The following is a 19169-nucleotide window of genomic DNA, read 5'->3' on the forward strand; positions in this document are numbered from 1 at the left end:
TTGCCGAGGATTGATGATTTGATGGATCAGTTGGTTGGTGCGAGTGTGTTCAGCAAGATAGATTTGAGATCGGGATATCATCAGATATGTGTGAAAACTGAGGATATTCAGAAGACTGCTTTCAGAACAAGGTATGGACATTATGAGTATTCTGTAATGCCTTTTTGTGTGACTAATGCGCCTGGAGTATTTATGGAGTATATGAATAGGATTTTCCATCCGTACCTAGACAAGTTTGTTGTGGTGTTTATTGATGACATTTTGGTGTATTCGAAATCTGAAGAAGAGCATGCTGAACATTTGAGAGTGGTTTTAGGAGTTCTACGAGAAAAGAAGTTATTTGCTAAACTATCCAAGTGTGAATTTTGGTTAGAAGAGGTTAGTTTTCTTGGTCATGTGATTTCAAGAGGTGGTGTTGTTGTTGATCCTTCTAAGATAGAAGCGGTATCTAAGTGGGAAGCTCCTAAGTCTGTTGCTGAGATTCGAAGTTTCCTTGGTTTGGCTGGTTATTATAGGAAGTTCATTGAGGGATTTTCTAAGTTGGCGTTACCGTTGACGATGTTGACTAGAAAGGGGCAAGCGTTTGTTTGGGACTCAAAATGTGAAGAAGGTTTCCAAGAGTTAAAGAGAAGGTTAACTACTGCTCCTATTCTGATATTACCGAGTCCGTCAGAATCATTTGAGGTTTACTGTGATGCTTCATTGTTGGGTTTAGGTGGTGTGTTGATGCAGAATAAGCAGGTTATAGCTTATGCTTCGAGACAGCTAAGGGTTCATGAGAGGAACTATCCGACGCACGATTTAGAGTTGGCAGCTGCGGTGTTTGTTCTGAAGTTATGGAGGCATTACTTGTACGGGTCGAGATTTGAGGTTTTCAGTGACCATAAAAGTTTAAAGTATTTGTTTGATCAGAAAGAACTGAATATGAGACAGAGGAGATGGTTAGAGTTTCTGAAGGATTATGACTTTGGTTTGAATTACCATCCGGGTAAAGCAAACGTAGTGGCTGATGCATTGAGTCGGAAATCATTGCATATGTCTATGTTAATGGTTAAGGAATTGGATTTAATTGAGCAGTTTAGAGACTTGAGTTTGGTGTGTGAGAGTACTCACAATAGTGTTAAATTGGGAATGTTGAAGTTAACGATTGGTATTCTGGATGAAATTAGAGAGGGTCAGAAATCCGATGTGCTTTTGGTTGATAAGTTGACGCTAGTGAATCAAGGTCAAGGTGGTGAATTCAGAGTTGATGAGAATGGTGTTTTGAAATTTGGTAATCGGGTGTGTATTCCGGATGTTACCGGACTTAAGAAGAGTATTCTTGAGGAAGGACATCGTAGTGGCCTGAGTATTCATCCTGGAGCTACGAAGATGTATCATGATTTGAAAAAGTTGTTTTGGTGGCCGGGAATGAAAAGAGAAATTGCGAGTTTTGTTTATTCTTGTTTGACTTGTCAGAAGTCAAAGATTGAGCATCAGAAGCCGTCTGGGCTAATGCAACCGTTGGCTATTCCAGAGTGGAAGTGGGATAGTATCAGAATGGATTTTGTTTCTGGTTTACCGAGGACAAGTAAGAATTTTGAAGCTATTTGGGTGATTGTTGACAGACTGACGAAATCGGCTCATTTCATTCCGATCAGAATGGATTATCCGTTAGAGAGATTAGCTGAGTTGTATATTGAGAAAATTGTAAGTTTGCATGGTATTCCGTCGAGTATTGTTTCGGACAGAGATCCTAGATTTACATCGAAATTCTGGGAAGGTTTGCAGAGGGCTTTGGGAACTAAGCTGAGATTGAGTTCTGCATATCATCCGCAGTCACTAGAGGATCTTTTGAGGGCTTGTGTTTTGGAAAAGGGAGGTGCTTGGGATTGTTATTTACCTTTGATTGAGTTTACCTACAACAATAGTTTTCATTCGAGCATTGGTATGGCACCGTTTGAAGCTTTGTATGGTAGGAGATGTCGGACACCTTTATGTTGGTATGAGTCCGGTGAGAGTGCTGTGGTTGGACCGGAGATTGTTCAACAAACTACGGAAAAGATTAAGATGATTCAGGAGAAGATGAGAATTGCTCAGAGTCGTCAGAAGAGTTATCACGACAAGAGGAGGAAGTCACTTGAGTTTCAAGAGGGAGATCATGTGTTTCTTCGTGTTACTCCGATAACTGGGGTTGGTCGAGCTTTGAAGTCGAAGAAGTTGACACCTCGATTTATTGGTCCTTATCAGATTTTGGAGAGGATAGGGGAGGTAGCCTATCGTATCGCTTTACCGCCGTCGCTTGCGAATTTGCATGAGGTTTTTCATGTGTCTCAGTTGAGGAGGTACATTTCTGATCCGTCGCATGTGGTCCAAGTAGATGATGTACAGGTGAGAGATAACCTGACTGTTGAAACATCACCTATGAGGATAGAGGATCGAGAGTTGAAGCAGTTGCGGGGTAAAGAGATTGCTTTAGTAAAGGTAGCTTGGGGAGGACCAGCAGGTGGCAATGTGACTTGGGAACTTGAGAGTCAGATGAAGGAGTCTTATCCAGAGTTATTCGCTTGAGCTATGTTTTCGAGGACGAAAACTCTTTTAGTGGGGGAGAGTTGTAACACCCCGATAAAAATAAGATAATTATTTAATTTAAGTTAATATTATATTTTATTAATTTAATTAAATAATTAGAATTATTGGATTATTATTATTATTATTATTGGAATAATAATTATTGGAGTTGGTATATAAGTTGGAAATAAGAAAAAGGGTTTTCATTTTGGTAAAGAGTTTCACGTGAAAAGCAGAGAAGCGGCTGAAGGGAGAAAGGACAAAGAGGAAGAGCAAGAGAGCAAAGGTTGGAAAAGAGAAGAGCTTGAAGCTAAAAGATTCGCCGGATTAACTCAGGTAAGGGGGGTTTATCGTCGTTTAATGGGTATTATGGGTTAGCATGTAATGGGTAGTGATAAACCGTTGAATTGACCCTAATTGGGATGTTGAATGCTGAAAAATTGTGTTGGATAAGTTGTGTTAAAGCTGTAATTGAATCTGTATTTGTGTGAGTTGTGATTTCCCGAACGTATAGCTTTTTACGGAATTGAAATCGGAGGTCCGGAAGTCCTCCAACGGCGGAAGAGGCGGAGAATTCTGCATTCTGCTTCGTGTTAGCGCAGGAACAACTTTCTGTCTTGCGTTAACCGGTTAACCCAGGGTGTTAACCGGTTAACACTGTATTGAATTATGAAATATTGTTGTTTGCCTTGCGTTAACCGGTTAACCCATGGTGTTAACCGGTTAACACTATTGTGTGTTGTGAGAATTGTTGTTCTGTCTGCGTTAACCGGTTAACCCAGGGTGTTAACCGGTTAACACTGTTGAATTTTGCCAGGAAGCGTGTTCTGTCCTGCGTTAACCGGTTAACCCATGGCGTTAACCGATTAACACTGTTGGAAATTGGAAAAATTGATATTTTAATGTTGTGCACATGGTTGATGGTTGGCCTATATCGGTGTGTGATATAGTAGGGATCATTTCCCGCTGTTTTGAGCAGTATAGGTATTAGTAGAGTGTGCTAATACTGTGATTAATTATTTGACATGATAGGATGTTTTGATAAATGTGTTGATGATGTATGATGGTATGCATAATGCTGTGAATGTATATATTATGCATGTGTTTGTGAATGGACTGTTTTATGGCTTAGAGTGTGAGCATATGTCCATTGTGGATTGTTGTTGATGATGTTGCATTGCTAGGTGAATTAGCATGCATATTGTGGCCTTTATGGTGGTAGCTAATTCCCATGGTGAGGAATTAGTGAGTTAATCATTGTGGATTGTTGTTGATGTTTACATGCTAGGTGATTAGCGTGCATAGCATGGCCCTTGGGGTGGTAGCTAATTCCCATGGTGAGGAATTAGTGAGTGAGTCACTAGGTCTCAAATGAGTGGGACTAGTGAGCTTGGTAGCCGTATCTGGATTTGATCGGTGAGGTGAACTATATGTTCACGAATAGTCGGTACCGCATGCATAGAGTCTCATTGCATAATTTATGTATGGCGTATAATATGAATGGATGTATTCTAGTATTATACGTGTGTTGTGTGTTGTGTGTTGTGTTGATGTTGAGTATGATTGAGTTGATATTGCCGTTGCTGAATGTGTAATCTGATTTGGGTGATGAAATGTGTTAAATTACTTAACATTGCATGATATTTTATAATGCTTATTATATCGATTGAGGAACTCACCCTTACAACTATTTTTCAGGTAACGAGCAGTGATTGAGTAGAAGCTAGTGCTTGGAGTCTAGTGTAGTCTCCTTAGTGGGTCGTGCTCTGATAGATGTAACATCGGGATGGGATGTTTTAAATGTTTTATCGTTGGTTGTGAACCATTTTACATGTAGTGTGTTACATGTTTTACATGATTGATGAGATTTCTATCCGCTGCGTATTATGCAAATGCTTATGTTTTGAATTAATAAAAGAGCATGACAGTTATTATGGTGAATGGTGTGAAATAATTGTGTGACACCCTTAATTGCATAGTTACTCTGATTGACATATTGTTATTTTAATTAAATACTTGGGGTATTTTAGAAGGGTGTTACAAGAATCCCCAGCAGACCTTGTGTCTAAGAGATCTCGTTACCTTTAGTACAAGAATTTCATTCCCATTTTCTTCTTAACCTTTTGTTAAGGAACTCTTATTACCTTTTGTGTGAGAAATTTGTCTATATTTCTTCTTAACCTTTTGTTTAGAAGATTCACGTTCTCTTGCTAAGGAGCCGTTGCTACCTCTTGTTCCAGAAAATCATATTCCCTAGCGAATTTGTCCCTCATTTCCATTTTCTTCTTAACCTTTTGTTAAGAAGTTATCGTCACATTTTGTGTGAGAAATTTGTCCATCCTTTTTTCTTAACAATATTTGGAAGTTCATATTTCTCTTGATAAGGAGTCGTTGCTACCAGTTGTACGAGAAGGTCGCTTCTTAGTTGAGCTACTTGCCTTTTACAAGACATCTCTCTTCCTTTTACAAACACATGATTCTTCTACCTTCGTGTTATTTGTCTTTTACAAACACATGATTCTTCTACCTTCGTGGAGTCCTACGGGAATACCTCGGCCACTGGTGAATGCCAAAACCGGTTAGTGGAGGCAAAGAAGAAAAAAGCGTAAAAGAAAGAAAAGAAAGGGCAGAAAAAGAAAAAGAAAATGAGAAAAAAATAATGAGAAAGATATAGAAAAGACGGAGAAAAAAAAAAGATACATCACGCACTGCATGCATAGCATATTACATACTTCATGCATGCCTTTACAAAACATCTCTTTACAGTTGACCCATTGTCCCACACAGATATTTCAGCTTATCCCTAACAGATAACGATATACAAAAGCCTATACATCATCCATTGAACAATTTTCCATTAATTCCCTGCGGGAAAATTTCATGGTTATTTTGGTATTTAATCCTCTCTTACCATGAATGTTTGAAAGTCATTACTATTCATACCTTCAGGCCCGAGAATATTAAATAGGGGCATCTGTCATACCCCAAAATTTTCCCTCCCCTTTTCACTTTTCATCTAACCTATGACTTTAGATTCATCAATACTCATTCATGCCTTATTCATGTGCATCATTCATTCATGATTAACACTTGCTAACAAGCATCATAGATTCAAGGTTTATGGTTAGTGGAAGGTTTGTTTGTTTGAAGATTATGGTATTCCTCCTCATAGGGGGTGAAACCCTAATTTCTTGATTCTTTAGGACTTTGATTCATGAAGCCCACACCACGGTATTCATCGGGGCACCCAAACCCTAATTTTTGACTTTGCTATTAGGGTATCTTATGTTTGACTTTCTGTGCAATTAACTTGACTTCTAAACCCTAATTATGGGCACATGGTTTTAGATGTTGCTTGTGGAGCTTTGTGCTTAGTTTGAAGCCTTAATCAAGGATAGTTGGTGCTCTAGTGCCTTGTTTGGTTGACTCTTGGACTTGGGATTCATCAAAACCCTAGTTGATAGATGCTTATGGTCTTAGAGCTTGGATCTTGAAGTTCAGTCCATGATAAACCCTAGCCCTTGGTGCCTCGGGATTGGCCTAGAGGCATGCTTACATTCATGTTTTATTGCATATTATCATTGGTCCAATTTGATCTAATTCACTTCAATCCATTGGCTCTCTTGGTCATCATCTGGTCCAAGGTTCATTCATTGTTACCATAGTGTGTCAAGGTGTGCTTGAGGTCCATTGGTCCAAGTTTCACTATTCATCAATCCAAGTTTCACTATTCATCAATCCAAGTTTCACTATTCATTGGTCTAAGTTATCCGTTCCCATTTTATGGTTTTGAATTGGGGAAGTTGATCAAGTTGAATCCAATTGGTTCATGGTTCCATTTGAACATGCATTTTTAATCAAAGAATTCCATTTCATCATCCTTTTGCATCAATTGACTTTTGGTCAACTGTTAACTTTTTGGTCAACCAGTGGACCAAAGTCAACTTACCATTCTTCCATCCCTCAATCATTATGATTTTGTTCTTGTTATCCATCAACTACCTAAGACCCCAATTCCATTTTATGCATGCTCATCTTCAAATCTTGTTCATGTTTACATTTCAAATTTGATGTCATGTTAAAACCATAATTCATTGTAAATTTGTTCATGATTTAACTAAAATCCGAAGACAACATTCCCTTTTTTAGACCATGCTCATTTTGTTATGTCCATTTCAAATTACATAAGCCATGATTCGTTGTAAATTTGTTCAAACCTTATATCTTTTTTAACTATTTTTACGCTCATATCCATTTTGATGTTGCATTTTTTCAATTCAAGCCATAGTCACATGTTTCCTTTTCAAACCGTTTTGTTAAACCTTGTAAATCATAATTTCATACAACCATTCAATCAAATTAAAATTCCAAGTACATTTGAAACCACATTACAATACAATACTTGAATCCAAAAATCTTATTTCAACCATGTACAAATACCATCCATTTCCATTCAAATTTCAATTGAAATTTCAAAATCCCATAACAAATTTCAATCATTCAATTTCCAATTACAACCACAAACCAATTCACGTCTTCAATTATATTCTCATACATTCAACAATTAATTCAAATTTCAAACACAAGCCAAACATTCAACCATATATTCCATGTGCAAATACAATTTTAATCCAAAAATTACAATTTCAACCAATACACAATTTAAGTTCCATAGCAATCCATTCCATTAGCACTTCCCAAGCAGCTCCCAAACAATTCCACATGGCCTATGATCATATTCCAAACAGCTCAATTACAATATTCCAAATTCATCCACCTGCAAAATTTCACAAATCCAAATACATGTCAAAACCATCCAACCTACAAACATAACAAAGCAAAATTTATTCCAATAAAATTCATTTGCTAATTTCATGTTAATCGGCAAAATTCAAAACTCAGCAGCTCAAGTCTCACCTGTATTTCAAAACAAGACCAACTGACATACAATTTCATTTCACTAACCAAATTGACAAAACCAATTTCAATCACTAACTTCACTCTTTAACAAAAACTAATTTCATTCATTTTCACTAACCAGAACCTTCTCTTAACTAAACTAACAGATTCATACTAACTTCACTGTTAATTCAGTGTTATAAAACTAACGGAAATTAACGAATTGTAACAGAATCACGCCCTATAAATTCACACTGCAACTTCAACAAGGGCATGATTTCAGTTTCTCAATTCACACAATTTTCATCCTCCATTTTCTCTCAGAAATTCACTCTTTACAAACTCTCTGAATCTCAGAAATTTATTCTTCGACATTCACACGATTCGTTCTTCTCTCAATCTCTAAACAAATCATTATGGAAACAAATAATAATGCACATCATAGCAGAGATTTAACAACAAGAAGAAACCGAAGAAGAAGAAAAAAGAGGAATTTTGTACCTGTTCGTTTTGAAACTCTGATTCGGTGAGTTTTTTTGCTTCAATTCGATTTCATTTCTTTCTGATTATGCACACACGAAGATGAATTGAGTTTGAATGATGGTTTATTCAATTTCGGTGGCGATGAAGTTTTTATGTTGCGTTGCTATTTGGAGACCTGGTTCGTTTGTATCGGACTTGTTTGCTATGGATAAACTGTTTCGGCTGTTCGTAGCTTGGTTCAGTTTGGGCTCAAGCCAAAACTTTTTCTTCAGGAACACCTGCCACAATGCACACACCCTCCCCTACTTCATTTTCGTTAATTTGATTCCATTTAACTTAATTAATTTAATTGAAGTTTTGGATTAATTTTCATTTTCTATTGTTTTTCATACATTAACCATTTGTTAATAGTAGCTTAGTTTAATATTAGGTTAGTTTTAATTTGTTTTCTATCATGTCATATCATTATAAATAATTAGGATTATAATTAGATATAATTAGTGTAAGACTCCAATTTTGACCCTAAGATCCATCATGTTATCTCATTATATGCATTAGCTTTGGGATCACACATCGGTAGCCTTCTTACCCCTCATTCATTGGGTTTACGTTGGGAGAGATCACTAAGAACTTTTGATTGTATCATACTTTGTTTTTCATTATTCACTAACCAAAATACCAAAAATATGTCAATATATAGTTTGTTACTTTTGTAGGTAGTGTGTGTGTTCACCCATGCTCTATCAAGCTCATATCTAGGGTTCGAGACCCCCAATGCAAGGAGTTCAATCAAGAAATGGTTCACTTTGGTTCTAAGCATCATATATGGATCCCCATGATCTTCACATGTCATTTTGATCAAGAAATCACCAAGAGTTTGAAGCTTGTTTGTCTTGGAAGTCCTAATTCATCTGGGTATCTTGTGTGACTTCCTCAGCAAGTTTCTTCAACATTTGATCAAATATTTCAAAGTATACTTCATATTAAATTATATTATGCATATATGATCCTCCATGAGTCCCAAAAGTCAAGAGAATATCAAGCTAGCAAGATGGTTCATGGTGGTTGACTAGAGAAAGTCAACTGGTCAAAACTGGGGTTTCCTAGACCCTATCTCCTATATTGTTTGTCATATGAAGATGATTCCAAGATAAATGTTACTCAAAATGACATTCCAAAAAAAATTAATGTTGAAGTCTAGAGCTAGTTTTGCTTGGAAAGTCATTTTTTATAGTGAACGATTATATGTCATTTTGTTTGAACCCTAGTTAGGAGGTCAACTCCCCAAGATCATAACTTGCTCAATTTTTATGATATTAAATCCATTAAAATTACATGATAAAATTCAAGACGTCTAATTCAACTTTTATGTTTGAAGGAAGTTCAGATTCAACTTGCAAATGCATGTGCCAAGAGGAAACGTTATAGGTCACTTTGGACCATTACCATTGAACAAGTGATTCTCCTCAACTTCTAAAATTCATAACTCCTTCATGACAAATCCAAATGAGGTCACATTTATGACTAAATTGAAGAGTTTTGAAATATCTACAACTTTTATGAAGGAACTCTTTTCATTTGAAGTCCATAGAAAATGGTATTCAAGGTGGAAGAAGTGAACATTTGACTTGGGACTTAGAAAATTTTCAAATATGTTTGATTTCCCAAAATTCCGCCTCAAAATTCATCATGATCCAAGCTTCAAATGAAAAAGTGTTCAACATTAAAGTTTTCCCCCTTGATCTCACCTTTCCAAAAAGTCTACGATCATCTCATTTGGATCAAAATTGAGGCACTTGTATATGGCTCCATTGTGGGATTTGTTTTGGCAAGTTTTGGATTCAAGTGATCATTCTTCTTTGCATGCTTCATTGTAATGATGCCAGCATCAATTACACACGAATTGGAGATGGATTTCATCATTCCTTAGGCCCAAATCATTGCCCATGCATCCATGCAAGTTAGTTTCCAAATTTGGCAAATTTCAAGTGGTGCAAAAATCAATTTCGATGCCTATTTAAACAAGCTCATGGCTTCAGAAACGGCATCCACACCCTGCCCAAGCTTTACTAGACTGATCCAAACCCTCATTTTCATAGAATTTCTGAAGGTTTCTCTTGAAATCGAGCTTGAACTTCATCTTCTGTTTGGAAGTTCAAACTCCAGAAATTCACTTTCTTTTTTATCTCAATTGGCTTCTGCAAGCAAGAGGAAGAGAAAGCAAGCAAATCCAGATCAAGATCAAGTGAAATTAGATCAACTCGAAGGTGATTTTTCAGAAACTTCACCTTTTCGATTCTCTCTCAATTCTTCACCATTCTTTGTGTTTTTGTGTTGGTTGAAGTCCTACCAATGTAGGCAACAAGATTGAGTTGTTTTGAGGTCAAATCGAAGCAACTCAGTTCATGATCCTCAAAATTCAAATCCCTGTATCTTTTTGTATACTCGGAATTGGAGAAAATTGAGTCCAGATTCGAGCTCCTAAGCATTTTTTTCTTTAAATCCATGTCTTTATTTTTCATTTTGGTGATGGTTGATGGTGGACCAATCAGGTGAGGTCCACCGGAGAAAAAAAGACCGGAGCCCTAGCTCTGGTGGTGTGTTGTCACACCTCTCAACCACATGATCCATTCAAAATGTTTTAATCTCAGTCCTTGGTTCTGATTACCACGCGTACAACGCATTTGACTTGGTGCATGGTGGAACGCGCACGTGTGGCCATCAGATCTACCACCTCAATTAATGAGGGAGATCTGATGACCCTTGTTTTTTGTATTTTCTGATTTTTCATTTAATTATGTTATTTTGATTAATTCATATTAATTTTATTTTTAATCCAAAAAATATGGGACTTTCACCAAAAATATTTATATATTTTCCTCTTTCTTTTTCTGAATTAAAATTATTTTTTGGATTAATTTTGATACTTTTCATGAATTAATTGTTTTTGTGCATATTTTAAATTATTTAAAAATACTTCTGACTTTTCAAAAATCATGAAAAAAATTGTTTAAGGTCATTTGACCTTGTTTGACCTAAGATAAATCTCTTGGTCATTTATTTAGTGTTTTGAAGAGGTTTTAGGTTTCGACCAAACTAAATTTAATTAAAATGCATTTTTTATTTGATTTTTAATTGATCAATTGTATAAAAATTATGTTGAGCCATTTTTATTGACTTGTGATGTTTGTATATGTGTTTGGGCCTTGGTCAAGGTTGATTTGACTTTTGTTAAGTTAAAATCATTGATGAAATGTACATTTCATCTCCCAAAATGAATGAATGATTTTAATTTGATAAAATTCCTCCCATGACCAATTTGTGTTTCTCTCATCTCCCTTCTCTCTTCATATTCAATCCCATTCTATCCTATCCCTTTAATTGACCAATGAGATCTCAAGATCCGAAGGCTAATTGTTTCATCAATAACCTTGTGTTAGATGAACCAATACAAGTATGGATGAGATAGATCCACCCTTTGATTTGTTTTCTTTTAGTGTGTGGTATGTTTTAGGAGTTTTATTCATTATACCAAATCTCTAACATGCATTAGCACCTAAATTTTTATTGCCCGACCTTAGATAGTTGTGACTTCTACATAAGTCTAATTATGATTGCTTAACGTAGAGCTAAATTTTGACCCTAAAGGCATATCATTCTAATAAGTGAGATGGTAAGTCTCCCATCTTTCATGGTATTGTATGGAAACTTAGCCTTTTTTCCTTCCTTTGGAAGATGTCTTGGTTCAAGGATCCATGCTTGTGAATAGATGGTTGAGTGTTCTCCAAAGAATGACTTATTCAATTGAAAAGAAAAACACCATTAACATCTAATCAACTAACATTTGACTAACTTGTATTAATATTGCTTTTACTTTCAAGTCATTTACTTTATGCAATTTAAATTCAAATTATTTACCATTCATTTTTCATTTACATACTTTTAAATTGTTTATGTTTATGTCATTTTCACTTTGCTCATTTGAGCCATATATTGTGATTGTATATATTTGTTAGTGCTTGTGGTCTTAGGACCTTAAAATACTTAATAAACAACAAAACCCTAAAAAATGTTTGTGTGGACTGTTGGATTTGATCTGAACTTTTGGACTTAGATTTAGGCAATATTCCATGTGCAAAAGGACTTGGTCAATGCCAACATTTCTGAGACCAAGTTATTGTGATTTGAGCTTTCATATGATGCAAGTATTGGGATCCACTTGAGTTCATCTGCTACATGGTCTTTATGCAACTATTATTTTGATCTAATGTTACACCTTATTCTGAGCAAAAATCAAGAAGTATTTCATCTGATACATGAGAAGACAAAGAAGATTGTTAGCTATGGATTTGTCTGCTTGGATGTGGTTATATTTATTTGATGCCTTGCTCTTCATATTGCTAAGTTATTGCTGATTATTGCTCGATTCAAAGTCCAAAGGGAAAATGGGTTTTCTATATGACATTCTTGTTTGTTGGATTGCATCCCATTGGTCAGATCTTTTCAACTCTTAACTTTTAATTTTATGCTTAGGATTAGTCTCTTCATCTCCTCCCACTTCTTAAATTTCAAAATCTTTCCCCCTCTTTCAAAAACTTTTCTTTGCTTGTGATTTCAAAACTTATATTTTATTGCAAATTAGAAACTTTGGTCTTATGTCATTGCTTTTTTTAAACTTTTTTCTTAAATCAAACTTGTAAATGAATCTAATCATATTGACTTAAAATTTCAAAAGACAAAAAGAACTAACACTCATTCAAACTTTTGGGTCTTTTGTGTCGCTTTTAAACTTAACTTTTAATTAAAAGCAATCCACTCATTTTGAAATTGATACCATGAACTATGAGGTTTTGATCCCTCATTTTTATGTTGGTACGTAGGCACAAGTCTGAAGGTCTTGTCAAACACAAAAATATAATTAATGAATTCTTTTCTCATCCCCACACTTTATTTATTTCAAACATATTTTATACCAAAAACACAAACACGCATAAAAAAGGGCTCCCTAGGACACTTTGGGTGCTAACACCTTTCCTCTGTGTAACCAACCCCCTTACCTGTAATCTCTGGCATTTTATTAGTTTTGATTTAAAAACTTCTTATCTTTGGGTTTTGTTCGTACTTTTCCCTTTTCCTTTAGAAACAATAAAAGCACAGCGGCGACTCTGGTTTTATTGACGTTAAGTTTACCCATCGCTTAATGGTCATGAATTTACCGCTACAATTAGGTTTAATTAGTTTTTAATTAGATTCTTGATTTTTTAGAAACTATTCCCTAATTGATCAATTTTTGCAAATTGACTTTAGTACCCATAGGATTTAGAAATAGCCTGATATTCATGTTCCCCTAGATTAGGACTTGTAAATCATCTGATTAACTGATTAATCTTTAGGTATGTTTTATGCTTGAATTTTCAACTGATTTTTCCCCAACTGATTAAGTTGATCAAAGTTCTTTTTGACCAATTAAATCCTTTGACTGCTCTCAGTTCCCCAATCCTATTCAAGTGATCAAAAGACCCTTAATCACTTGATAGGGCAAGTCCCTTATGTTCAAGTTGTACTGAATACTGGATCTCAAGAGTTGTACAAGAATTCAAGATTCAAAGATCAAGATTCAAGACGTCATTCAACTCAAATCAGTACAAGACAGAGTGGGCTACTATTCAAGCATAAAAAAGGTGTATCCAATACTTATCAATCATGAGCCAAGTTGTGTGCCATAAGCCTTAAGTAATAGAGAAAGAGTGAGAGTGGAGAATTCCTATCCTCATTTTGAATATCTTTGGGTACGGGACGAATGACCCAATTGCTCATTGTATTCACCTCTATTCATAGATTTTATCACAATTTGATTCAAGTTGATTGTTAAGTCTTCTTCTTCAAAGACAACCTTTCATCACAGGAAGCTGCGAGGAAATTCAACTTAAATACTCATTAGTTATGATGCAAATTGCATGCTATGAGCCTTAAGTGATAGAGAATGAGTGAGAGTGGAGAATTCCTATCCTCATTCTGAATATCTTTGGGTATGGGATGAATGACTCAGTTGCTCATCGTATTCTCCTCTATTCATAGACTTTAGTGCAATTTAAATCGAATAATTGATAAGTATTTCTACAAAGATATGGGATGCAGGTTGAAGATCAGACATCAACCTTCTAGGGTTTCTTCTTCTCCCTTTTTTTCTCTCTCAACAGAACTAAAACGATTTTGTGTATAAACTCAAAAATAATTAACAATACGATAAAGATTGTACGCTACGAGCCTTAAGCAATGGAGAAGGGATGAGAGTGGACAATTCTCATCCTCATTCTGAATATCTTTGGGTACGAGACGAATGACTTAATTGCTCATCATATTCACCTTCATTCATAGACTTTAGTATGATTCGAATCATGACTCTCTTTTTAGAATAAAAGAAAACTCACCTCATCAAACTCAGTTTTGCCTTTAGGTTTCATGTTTAGTTAAGAACCTTTCCAGAAAGGACGTTTACTTTCGTTTTACCGTGAACAACGCTTAAGCCTTCATGTGTGAGAAAGAAATGTTTAATTGCTAGAGTGCGATCCGAATTCATCCATTCTACCGCAAACAAACAAACACTTAAGACTCTCATGCTCGAGCATACAAGTAAGTTGACAATAGAATGAGAATGTTGATACTGTTCACTAAAAACAACTAACACACACGTCTTAGTTCCACAAACTACAAAGCTTTGACTTTCTCATTGCACAGTGAGAATACGTAGGCCCAAGGGCCCCAATCCTCGAAGAGCACAGTAATTATTAACCTTCTTTCCCCTTTCGCGAGTAATATTCAGATAATAACACTCGTTCTTGCAAAGAACAATCAAAATGGTTCCCGTTGAGTACAACGGATGTGAGTGATGCTAATACCTTCCCCTTATATAACTGACTTCCTTACCCTTTTCTATTCCCCGGGTTTTATCGAGGTTTTCCCTTTCCTTCGGGAATGAATAAAGTTCAATGGAGACTTTCTTGTATCTTTGAGCGTGTGATAAGTTCGGGTATAATTCATTTAGATTCAACACCATTCCCTTACCATATTAGACCTCGTGCTTTGGTAAGATCCTTGTCACATCAGTCCTCGTGCTTTGACAAGTTCCTTCTTTCTTTCCTTACCATGCCAGTCTCAGTGTTTTGGTAAGTCTCTCCTCTTGGTTTTGACATCACAATTAAGGGACACACATTTATAGTTAACCCCTTTTTCTTAGTTTTGACACCACATTTTAAGTTAACACCTTCATTTGTTATACACCTTTATCTTTCCTCTTTTTGGGTTGACACCTTTATGGTTATAAACATTCCCTGTTGGTTTTGACACCATTTACTTACCATATCAGTCCCAGTGTTTTGGTAAGCCTTCCTTCCAGTTTAAACACCACCCTTAATCTTTTTCTTTTTCAGTCTTTGTCCTTCGAACTACAAAGCTTTGACTTCCTTATTGCAGTATAAGGATACGTAGGCACAAGGATGTGAATCCTTGGCGATCATTTTTATTTCTTTTCCCCCTTTCTCTCTCTGGTTCCACAAACTACGAGGCTATGACTTTCTCATTACACCATGAGAATACGTAGGCATGATGACCCTAATCCTCCTTGAACACTCTCTTTCTAACCCATTTTCTGTTTTATAGGTACGTGAAGATATCAACACTCATCCAAGCAAGAGCATTCAAAACGGTTCCCATGGAGTATCATGGATGTGAGAGGTGTTAATACCTTCCCCTTGCATAATCGACTTCCTTAACCGTTTCTCTGCTCCCCATTGGGTTTTATCGATATTTTCCCTTCCCTCTTTTGAGATAAATAAATTTCGGTGGCAACTCTATTGTATGTTCGATCGTGCGACGCATTCTGGTACATTTCGTCCGACTTCAATTAGATAGAATAGTTTCAAAGAGAATAGGATAGTGGTCTGACCTTAACTTGGTCATAATGGAAACTGAGAAATAAGCACAATCAAATAGCCATTCTTGAGTGCAAAAGACTCTATCAAGCCTTCTCTCAACCAATCTTGATCCTTGTCTACCATTTTGACCAAGTGAAAGAAGCACCTTTGGTTGGGAGATCTATGAGATTATTTGAGTCTGACCAAACATTAAAATTTGTATGGGACTTCTATTAGGAGAAAGAAGCCCTTTATGCTAATGAGCCTCGGAGATGCAATTAAAATCCCCAATAAAGCTCCAAGGAATAGGATGATCCATAATAAGCTAAGAGAGATCAGTCATAACTCTCTTCTATCAATATAGGAAGTTAAAGCATAAATAGAAGCAATACCAAAATTCTTATTCCCAATCTCTACGATGCAGGCCACAAACTTATTTGAATTTCAAACCATAAAATGATTAAGATCTTTTGAACAAAGGCACCAAAGGTTGGCAGCTAAAGCATGCCTATTGTTGAAAGAAAAGAACTTCAAATTCAAAGAGTAAAAAAATCTTGGTGGAAGATAACATTGATCCATCTAAGATTTAGAAAGAAAACATAAATCAGGTTTATTTAACTTAAGGATCTAGATGGTCTATTAGCATGACCTTTGGCGTTCCAATAGAAACACTTCATAGAAAGTGTTTGATATTACCAGATTTTGATCTGGTTTCATAATTATTTGCCTTAGCCTTCTGTCTCAATTTCTTCTTATTTGACTTGGATAACACCATTTGAAAATCTTGTTAAGCAAAATCTGTTTCATCTTCCATTTCCTCTTCTTTTCTTCAGTCGTATTAACCCACACATTTTTGAAGGAACTGCATATTATGGCTCAAATCCTCAACTTCATTAACTTGAGTTGCATCTACATATTTTGCGTGTGAACTGTTTCATCTGATGTATCATCAACTTCTGCCACATATTGCGCAAGACTAACCAAAACATCCTTGGAGGCACCACAAAGCACCTTTAGCTTCAGGTTGCCCGTATTATCAAGTTCAGGCTGGTCTAGGCTTTCAACCAAAGAAACCTTGTTAATACCACTAGTTTCAGGCTCCAAGTGGTTTATGTTGTTAATATCTTTTGAAATATTAATACAATTTTCTTTATATAAAGTGTGCACAACTATCTTCAAATAAATTTTAGAAACTCTAGATATATGTAAAGATTTTTCTTTGGGAATATAAACTCAGACGTGAACTTTAGTTAGGGCTTTTCTTGTAGAGAAAAAATAAAAAAGCTAACTTTAGTATAATCAGAAAAATAGGTTGGTTAATGTTTGACCAACCAACAAAACATTTTATTGTGTCAATAATACATTCTCACTCTACATATTTTTTTCTCCACTAGAAGTAATTCGACGAGAGTTTTATTTACGTGTGCAACCAATTCCATCTCATCTTTTAATAACTTTCCAAAACCTATACTAATAATAGACTATAACATGTTAAAAGAAAAAAATTCTAAAATCCTGAACCTTCTAACTAATTTTTATCCGCAACCGCACAATCTTGTATATGATTTTTTTTTTTCAAAAAATTAGGTCTGATTCAACAAAATTAGATTCAATATAGCCGAAGCATTTGTGTGGGTTTTTTTTCCTGTACTGCTGACTGTTTTGTATACTGGAATTGGTGTATTGTGTTTGAGGCATTCCTTATGCCTCTTCTTGTTTATTAATATAATTTGTACTGGCTTTTAAAAAAATATACATAATTTTCATGAAATTGAATTATAACTATAACATGTATTTAATCAAACTCTAATTTCAATTGAAGGATTTTAAATAAATTACATTGATAATCTTATATATTTTAGATATTTATAATAAAGGATTAAATATACGACACCCCTACAATGTTAGCGAGATTTGATTTGCACCCCTATAAAATATATTTTTATCCCCCCCCTTATAATTTGAAGATTCACTCTTTATGGATCCCGAGTGCACTATTTCAACCCAAATTTCATATTTAATCTAGCGTGGCATCCAAACAGAACATGACGTGGATTATTTGTTCCCCCTTAAGCCAGTGTGGCCCTTTGGTCACTATTTCAACCCTAATTCCCTTCTTCATCGTTACCAGTTTGTTGAACATTCATCTTTTTCAACCCTAATTCCCTTTCGAACATTCATCGTTACCAGTTGAACTTAGCGTATTTCGTTCCCAATTTTATTGATATTCATCCTCTTCGTGCAAGAAAACATGGGTGGAAGCAAGACTTCATCCATTGGTAACTCAAGTGAACTGAGTTTTCCCAGATGTGGATGTAATGAACCAATGAAGATATGGGTATCAAACACCATAGATAACCCTAATAGAAAATTCTAGAAATGTCGATATTCAGGGGTAAGTTTCAGTTTATGTTGTTCTTCTCTTTTCGCTTAAAATAATGAAAATATTGACATTTAGGAGTAAGTTTCAGTTCATGTTGTTCTTCCCTCTCCGCTTAACATTTTCTCTTACAATTGTTCTGAACCTAATTGCAGAATGGGGTAAGCTGTGAATTTTTCATGTGGAAGATGAAATTGGTCAGGTTCAAACAACTCAAAAGATTCCTGAAAATTGCTGCAACTGTGAAATGACAATGGCTTATTTGAGGGAATATGGAAATGACCTTGGCAAGTTAGGTGAGACTGAATTTGGAAAGCAGATTCGTGCAAAATTGAATTTGATGAAGCTTGAAAAGACCAAGAAAAAGCTTGAATTGGAGAAGAACAAAAGCTATTGGTTGATGATTTCACTTGTATTGTCTTGGATTTTGTTATCTATTGTTGTTAAGTTAATGTAATTTATTGTGTATCAACAATGTTACTGTGATGTATCAGTGTATCAATTGGTATTCTATGTAATGGAAAAGTTGTTATATACAATTGTGATTTGTTTTAAAATTTTGTTAACACATAACAAAATGCATATTTGAGTAATAATTATGGAGCATATAGTGTATAAGTAAAAACAAAGTGGAATTTAAAGTGCATAGATAGTAAGTAGCACTTAAAATGCATAAGTCACTACAAAGTGACTCTTAAAGTACATCAGATTTAAGACAGACAGAAAATGAAACTTAAAGTGCATCATAACATACATAACTATTATATGTCATTACAGACATAACAAAATGGCACATAACTTAAAGTGAATCATTATAAACATAACTTAAACATTAACTCTAAAGTACATAATACAAATGGCAATTGCATCATCTGTCATTTATTTTTCTTCTAAGATTTCAAGGACCTGGTACACACCCCTAGTTTTGAACCAGGTCCATAAGC

The 19169-nt window shown here is 35.3% G+C and overlaps 1 long non-coding RNA gene across 1 annotated transcript; it reads right to left on the reverse strand.

The window, feature by feature from the left end:
* Positions 1 to 6981: 6981 nt before the first annotated feature.
* On the reverse strand, positions 6982 to 8273 carry LOC127082148 (uncharacterized). The gene is made up of 2 exons (XR_007788155.1): positions 7951 to 8273; positions 6982 to 7327 (listed from the first exon to the last, which is right to left on the reverse strand). It is a non-coding gene; the product is annotated as an uncharacterized LOC127082148 (long non-coding RNA).
* Between the last annotated feature and the right edge of the window lie 10896 nt (positions 8274 to 19169).

Source organism: Lathyrus oleraceus, chromosome 5 (genome assembly GCF_024323335.1).
Source record: "Lathyrus oleraceus cultivar Zhongwan6 chromosome 5, CAAS_Psat_ZW6_1.0, whole genome shotgun sequence".
NCBI classification, from domain to species: Eukaryota; Viridiplantae; Streptophyta; class Magnoliopsida; order Fabales; family Fabaceae; genus Lathyrus; species Lathyrus oleraceus.